The sequence below is a fragment of the Larus michahellis genome, chromosome 7 (assembly GCF_964199755.1).
Source record: "Larus michahellis chromosome 7, bLarMic1.1, whole genome shotgun sequence".
Classification (NCBI taxonomy): domain Eukaryota; kingdom Metazoa; phylum Chordata; class Aves; order Charadriiformes; family Laridae; genus Larus; species Larus michahellis.
Genome location: NC_133902.1, coordinates 12,832,348 through 12,839,920, shown reverse-complemented (window position 1 = coordinate 12,839,920; position 7,573 = coordinate 12,832,348). Strand labels below are relative to the sequence as shown.

At 57.7% G+C, this 7,573-nt stretch overlaps 1 long non-coding RNA gene across 1 annotated transcript; it reads right to left on the bottom strand.

The window, feature by feature from the left end:
- On the bottom strand, positions 1–7,046 carry LOC141746645 (uncharacterized). Its single transcript, XR_012588429.1, has 3 exons — positions 6,458–7,046; positions 2,618–2,741; positions 1–582 (listed from the first exon to the last, which is right to left on the bottom strand). It is a non-coding gene; the product is annotated as an uncharacterized LOC141746645 (long non-coding RNA).
- Positions 7,047–7,573: the final 527 nt, after the last annotated feature.

The window sequence follows — 7,573 nt, the reverse complement described above, 5'->3', positions numbered from 1 at the left end:
TTCTCCTCTGGGGGAAAAAAACCACAAAGCTCCCGTATTTATTTAGCAGAACTCAGCACTTTTTTGGTTTTGCCAATGGCGCCTAAATATAGTTCATGAGAAACAAATAATCTTTCAGGGATTTCTGCTCCTTCCACCTCTCCAAGCCCCCTTCTTTAAAGGTCAGGCAACCGCAGCGAAGGCTCTCGCTCCAGCTGACAACCTGAGCTAGGAAAAGGTGCTTTTTTGATGTGTCCCCGAGGCTGTGAGGTGGGTCACCCCCCCCCCCCACCCCGGGCTCTTCCAGCTGCGCCAGGGCTGGGCTGCGGGATGGCTCTGCTCTGTCCCTGTCCCCAGCCCCTCTCCCGCCCCTGCCAATGGCACCAACCCTCCGGGCACGTGCTGGGTCGCTGGAGGAGATGGGGAAGAGCGAAGTTTCATTCGCTGTTATTGGGGGGGTCCACTTCTGGAGATGACACGTTGTCCCGGACCACGGGTCCCAGCTCCCTGGGTGCTGATGGGTCTCCCCAAGCCAGTGTGAAACGCCCGCTTCTGCCGGACACGGTGAAGGCAGGAGAGCCATGCCCAGGCGTGACCGCAGCTCTGGAGGAGGGAAGAGATGGAGACGGCCGCAGGGCCGGGACAGGAGAGGGAAGAACAAGAGGGTTAAAGACGAGGCGATCCCTTGCACTGCACAAAGATCGTGACAAGAGGAGTCCATCTCCTCATGGCAGAGGATGAAAACTGAGCTGTGTTTCTTCCCCTGATGTTCGGCTGAACTCTCTCTTTGGTTCCTGCTCTCTGCCTTGTCCTGGCGTATCCCTGAGTTATCTTTTTTCCCCTCTCCGTCCCTAATCCTGTCCAACGGGCAGAGAACCAAGGGCAGGGAGGTGGTGACGGCAGGCAGAGCTGGCAGGCCCCACCAGCTCTCACTCCTTCTGAGAACCAGGACTGGAAAACAAACATGTCTCCAGGTACGCAGCAGAGACCGGCCTGAGGGACCACCACGTCCCATCACACCCCTGTGGCCGCCCGCACGTCGCGCCGGCCGTGCCGAGGGCAGAAGCTGGCTACCTTCTTGGATGGCTTCGAGCCACTCTGCAGCCAGCTGACGGCGCCCAGCAGAGCTGGGTTTGCTGGAACCCCCCCTGGAAGCAGCAACACGGTGCCCAAGCAGGATTGGGGTTGTCCGCACGTCTGCATGGCCTCAGGTGGCAGAAGGGGCGCTGCCCCAGCTTCTCCTTGCCGAGACACGCAGCTTGGAGCTGCCGCACAGCAGCAAACCTGCGCCCAGCCCCATGCTCCCTGCCCTTGGGGGTCCCCCAGCACCCTCCGAGCATCCCCAGCCCGCGTCCCACGGGAGCCGGGATGGGAAGGCGGCGCTCTGCCTGCGGTGCTGCCCTGCCTCCCACCAAACCCCCTCCCCGACCCACCCTCGGGGCACGGACTCTGCCCTGGCAGACACGTAACTTCCCAAACACCCTGGCCAAGCAAACCCTTCCCCGCCGGCCCCGCTCCCCTCCCACCCTCTCTCCCCCTCCCCGGCTGCTGCATTTTCCGTCCTCGCTGCAAACTCTCTAGCACAGGAAAATGTGAGGACATGGAAAACCAAGCTGGTCCCCGTCAGCCGGGCCACCTTCCTCCTCCTCAGCCCCCTTGTCTTGCAGACCACAGGTTGCCCAGCTCCCGGCACCTCCGGCGTCCCACCCCAGCCGGGCTGTCTGCTCCCCCCACGCCGCAGCAGGGGTGACCCCAAGCTCCCCAAGCTGCAGAAAGATGGTTTTGGGGCTCGCTGAGGGTTTTGTGGAGCAGCCAGAGCTCAAAAGGAGAGAGTGCTCAGTGCTCAGGAATGATCAGGGGGCCGGAGCCCCTCTGCTGTGAGGACAGGCTGAGAGAGTTGGGGGGGTTCAGCCTGGAGAAGGCGCCGGGGAGACCTTCCAGCCCCTTCCAGTCCCTGAAGGGGCTCCAGGAAAGCTGGGGACAAACTTTTTCGCAGGGCCTGTAGGGATAGGACAACGGGTAATGGCTTGAAACTAAAAGAGGGAAGATTTAGACTAGACACAAGGAAGCAATTTTTGACTCAGAGGGTGGTGAGCCCCTGGCCCAGGTTGCCCAGAGAAGTCGGAGGTGCCCCATCCCTGGAAACATTCCAGGCCAGGTTGGACGGCGGGGCTCTGAGAAACCTGATTGAGTTGAAGATGTCCCTGCTCATGGCAGCGGGGCTGGAGTAGAGACCTTTAAAGGTCCCTTCCCACCCAAACCATTCTATGAGTCTATGAACAAAGGCTTGGTGCTGCTGGCAAAGCCCCCGTGGTTTCCCCATCCGCCCTTCCCTGTGTTGCTCCAAGCGCAGGTCCTTTGTAGGCACATCAGCTCCAGCCTTCGTGACCTCCACAGCCAGGACCTGGCCCCACCAGCCTGCAGCATCCCTGGTGCACGCCAGGCCAGGGAAGCACCAGCATCTCTCCCCTCCGGCCTCCCTGCTGGGAATGGCCCTTTCCCCACCACCCCGCGCAGCGCACCCCGCGCTTCTCAATCCCCAGTTGGGTCAGGATCCCACCCTCAGCTTTCGGTCCTATTTGAAAGCAAATTCGGAGTCTCCTTTTGTCCACCTCCCCCCACAACCTCCTCTACCTACCTTCTAGCGGGTGCAGTTCCTGTCTGGCTTTACGCAAGAGGATGGTCCTTACTGGGGGAGAGGCAGGGGAGACGTTGGGGTACACTGGACACATGGGAAACGGGGAGGACAGGCCAACAAGACCCTGGAAAAAGAGTTCAAACCTGATTTACCTTTTCCCAAAAGCTGCAAAAAAAGAAGTCCAGGAACATCAGAGAGTTCCCACTTCCCTGCCGGTGCCGGGGCGAACCAGGGCAGCCCCGTGCTGTGGCAGGGGAACAGCCCCCCAGCCGCTGGGGGCGCTGGGCTGGGGGGCTGCCCCACAGGGCAGGGCGCAGGTTGGTGACCAGGGTATGAGCTCCCCACCACCCAAAGCGTTGTTGTCCCCCGCCCTAGCTAAGAGACTGGTCCTTGGCATCTAGTTGACTCAGAGCAGCATCTTACGTGGGTTAAACTCCCGCACAGCAGAGCTGCAACGGGAACTCAGGAGGGAGGAGAGGTGCCAAGGGTCCGGCATGGCATCAGCTGGGCCCAGCTCCAGCAGTGTTTCCGTGACCTCTCTCCACAGCCTGATCTGAGCAAGTCACAGAGGAGGGACCTGCTGGCATCTGCAGCAGGGACAGCCACCAAGCTGGAGAGGGACAAGCAGAGCCAGCTGAGGGGCTGGGGATGCTCAGCCTCGCTTAAGCTGGACTCCTCCCAAGAGCATCTTTAACTGAGAGCTGCATCATCCGTAGGGACCTCCCTTGGCCGTGGCCCCTGCTCCGAATGGGGATGCTTGTGTCAGCCGACAGACAGCGCTTGGCCCCGGGAGCCACAGCAAACAGACGTAAGTTCACTGAAACAACTGCTAATTGTTCCCAATTAGGGCCAGGTCTTGAATACTCATCAGCGCGTGGCACCCGCCCTAATGCGTTTAGCAGCACAGTGAGGAATGGTGGCAGCGGAGCAGGCGTCCCACTGCCGCCGCCTGCCCTGCGGAGGAAGGGATTTGTATTTATGCTGCTTTCAGGGAAAAGGAAAACATGCTCCGGGCTCCTCCAGGCTTTCACGGCAGCTCCTTGAGGGATGGGGCGGGGGTCCCGAGGGACCCCAGCACCCCTCAGCAGCAGCAGCACAAGTGCCAGCCCAGGGGTCCCTCCTGCTCCAGCCCAGGCAGTCACGCCCCCACTGTCACCACCTGCCTTTGGGCAGCCCCACAGGCCAGCAGCTCCTGGAGCCGGGGCTGCAGGGACAGCACAAGCCCAAGGGCAGCACCAGCCTCACCTGGCCACGGGATCTCCCCGGCCAGGAGGACACCCGAGAGGGGGCACTAGGGGCTGCACAGCTGCTTGCTTCTGCCCCACTTGGCTTGGGGGCTGTGGCCCTGCAAAACCACCCAAATGTGTCAAACAACCAAAAAAAGAGCTTGCCTGGGCTGTGGATGCCCTTTGAGGAGCTCAGGCAAGGGGGAAGCAGAGCTGTTGCCCCAGAACCACGAAGGCTGAGCTGGGCTGGATGCTCTGTGTGTGATACCATCCTCAGGAGCAGCTCCCTGCTCCTGCAGCTCACGGGGTTTTTCCCAAAGCTGGAGACAAAACCTTATGGATTTCGCAAAGCCCAGAAGAGCAGCGGTGCAGCGAGATGACGACACGGGTGTCCAGCTGCACCCCATGTCCCAGAATCCACCCAACACAGAACAAGCTCCTGAAACCTTGCAGATGGTGAAAACACCTTCCCTACTGGACACCGGCATGACCCAAGCAGCTGGCGCAGCGCATGCGGAGTTCCCTGCCTCTGTCGGGTGGGTTTGTGTCTGGAAACACCAGCCCAAGCTGCCGGGGGTGGGGAAAAAACCCTTAGTGACCACATTGCAAGGCGGGGAGGGAGGTAACTGCACCCCCAGTTACTCCCTAAGCAATGGACGCCTCCTCCATCACCCGCAGCCGCGCAGCCGGGCGCTGCTGGGCCGCTGCAGCCCACACCACCGGCACGCTGGGGAAGAAAGGAATTTCTGTGTAAATCCCATTTACCATCGGGTTTCTCACTTCCCCTCCAGCAGACAATCCCGGCCCTCAGCGCAGCGCTGCATGAAGGGGCTGTTTAATATATTTTTGGAAGAAGGGGAAAAAAAAAAAAAAAAACACACCCTCTCTGAAAAGAGCCTCTTTCAGCTAATAATGAAGTGAATATTATATTAAGAGTGAAAACATATTCAGGGTAACTTACAGAGGGAGACAGAAAACCTTTTCATAACACCCTGGCCACAAACACAACTGCCAATTAAACTGGCTTCGTTCGGCAGCCCGTGCCAACACAAACGAGGGGCCAGGGGAGCGGAGCACGCCGGAGCCAGCGCATTCGGTTGGGCTCAACCGCGGCTGGCGGCACCGAGGGGTGTCCGCTCTGCCGACTTTCAAAGCCAGCCGTCGAAATAAAAAGGTGCGAGTCCCCTGTCCCTGGCTGTCCCTGCACGGGGTGCCGGGCAGAGGCAAGTGGCTCCAGCACCACGGGGGTCCTCCATCCCTGCCCGCAGAGACTGGTCCTGCCTCTCCTCTGCTCTGCACCAGGACACTGCCACCAGCAGAGGGGACAGGGCAGGTGGTAGGAACCGCCAAGCACCCAGCCCAAGGGACCAGCAGGATTGCTCCTGGCTGTGGTGGGAGGGTGCTGAGCCACCCAGCCAGGCTGAGCTGACGGGAGCCCAGGTTTGGCTGCCCGACACATCTCCTGAAGGCTGAGAGGGGGGGAAGCTGCACCTCCCACCCCAACAGCCTGTGCCGGGGGCAGGAGAGCCATGGCCAGCCTGCGGGGCCGAGCTTGGATGGTAAGCAGAGGTGCCAAAACCTGGAGCACCTTCCAGCATGCCCATCCCCGCTGCGGGGTTCCCATGTGCCCGGGACATCTCGTCCCACCTTTAGCTTTGCCGTCCCATGTGTTTTGGTTACCTGCTGGCGATCTCAGCCTACCCTCGCCCCAGGAGAGCACAGCCCACAACACGCTGGGGACATCAACGCTCATCAATGCTCTCCAGGGTTCCTGCATCAGCTGCCACCGGAGGGGACAGGCGCTGAACAGGGTCTCCTTCACCATGTCCTCTGGGGGCTCGCCGGTATGGAGGAGAGCTGCAAGGGGAGGGCAATGAGCTGGGAGACCTGACACCCAGCTTGACACCCAGGGGCTGTGATTCATGTTTCACACAGGCTTTATCTTTGTCTTGCAGCCCAAGGAGCAAGGTGGGCTGAGGGTACACAACATCTCAGGCTCTCGCTTAAACACCGATGCCAGGAAAACATCATATGATAGCAGATAACACTTTAATTGAGCAAACACTCGGCAAAGCTCAGGAGCTGCAAGTTGACATTTGATAAACCCAAACTGGAAATACAAGACCAAGACCACTTCTGAGCTGTAACCAACCTTTGCAACAGTTTCTCCCAGTGAACACCCTGAAGGTGTTCCTCAAACTATTTAATGGAGGGGAAGGGGGGGTGAAGAAGAGGCATTTTGGCCAAAAATAAAAATTCCAGTAGCAAACGTCTCAAAGGTACACTTTTTTTTTTTTTAATTAACAATCAGAAAGTGAAGTTCCCTGCAGAGATTTTTGTCTGTTTTGCTCAAGGACTTGTATTTCTGTTTTGATGCCTAGTCAAGATCCAAGCACATCTTTGATTTTGCCCAGAGGCTGAAAGTTTGTATTTCTTCCTTTAATTAAAAAAAAAAAAAAAAAAATCAGGAAAGTAATTTTTCACCATTATTTGGCAAGAAAAAATTGAAAAACGCACATCATCAAAGTCTAGTTAACCACAGGAAGGCTCTCACGCAGCAGTAAACTGGCCATCAACCTGGAGGCAGACTCTAGGTCAAATACAAGTTACTGACCTGGACTGGGCGACAGCTGAGGGGAGGGCAGTTGCTGTTCCTGCAGCGTGCACCGCTGGCAGCGGACGACAGGAGCAGACCTTCCAGAGGCTTACAATGTGCCACAGCGAGCCATCCCACTGACATGTATTTCTATGTTTCAGATTGAGCAGGTGCAACGCCCTTCGCAATGAGTTTCGTCCCTGCAGCTTGGAGAGCAGAAACTCCGGCCTTTGCAAGGTCATCGATGGCCACGGATGCACCAAGTTTCCATTAGCTGATCCAGCTGCCTGTGCTCGCTCAACCCCAGCACCTAAAGGCTGTCAGAGAAATGCCAGCACGCCCCGCGTCAGAGCAGAGCCTGAGGAGGCTCCATGAAAGGCACAGCCATCTCCTGCTGGGAAACCGGGCCCCGCTTATGTCTTCAGAACTATCTTATCCCAACAGTCAGGAAGCACAAAGTTCTCCGTTGCTTGTAGGGAAGAGGTATCAGCTTCCGATAAAAGCAGGTTATCAGAACAATCTGGGTAGAAAAAGACCAATATCCAGATTTAAAGCCCATCAGCAACGAATCCTTGAAGCACTTGCCTTCGGCAACGCATTACGAGGGAGGCGTTGCCATCTAGTGTCGACCCAGGAGAAAGGACTCGGCCAGACACCCACCTCCCCTTGTCGCCAGCCCAACGGGGACTGGTGGGGGGGACAGTTTTAACACCCTCCTGGGAGAAGAGCAATGCCAAGCAGACAGGACAAGGCTGCCTGTGACAGGAGGACAGCTGGGAAGCCCTGGCCGCAATGGCAGTGGAAGTCCAAACCCAAGAAGCCAGCCGCTGGACACGCGAGGGCCCAAGCTTGGGATATTTAAATCAGAGCGAGCGATTTGAGCTGCCTGTTCAGCTCAGTTAAAAGTCTCACCGACAACTTTCCACGCAACACTTGTGTTTCAGGTGCGTAGTATCGCTGGATGCTATTCATCGGGATGAAGCACCACCAGTGTACAATTAAGATAATTAGTATCATGTAACTCCATTTCTTCCTTTCTGATCATCAGGAAGACTCAGGGAGTCTTCTGGGAAAAAGTAGATCTGGGAAAAAATAATCACTGGAATTGTTCTTAGGGGACAGATGACAAAACCC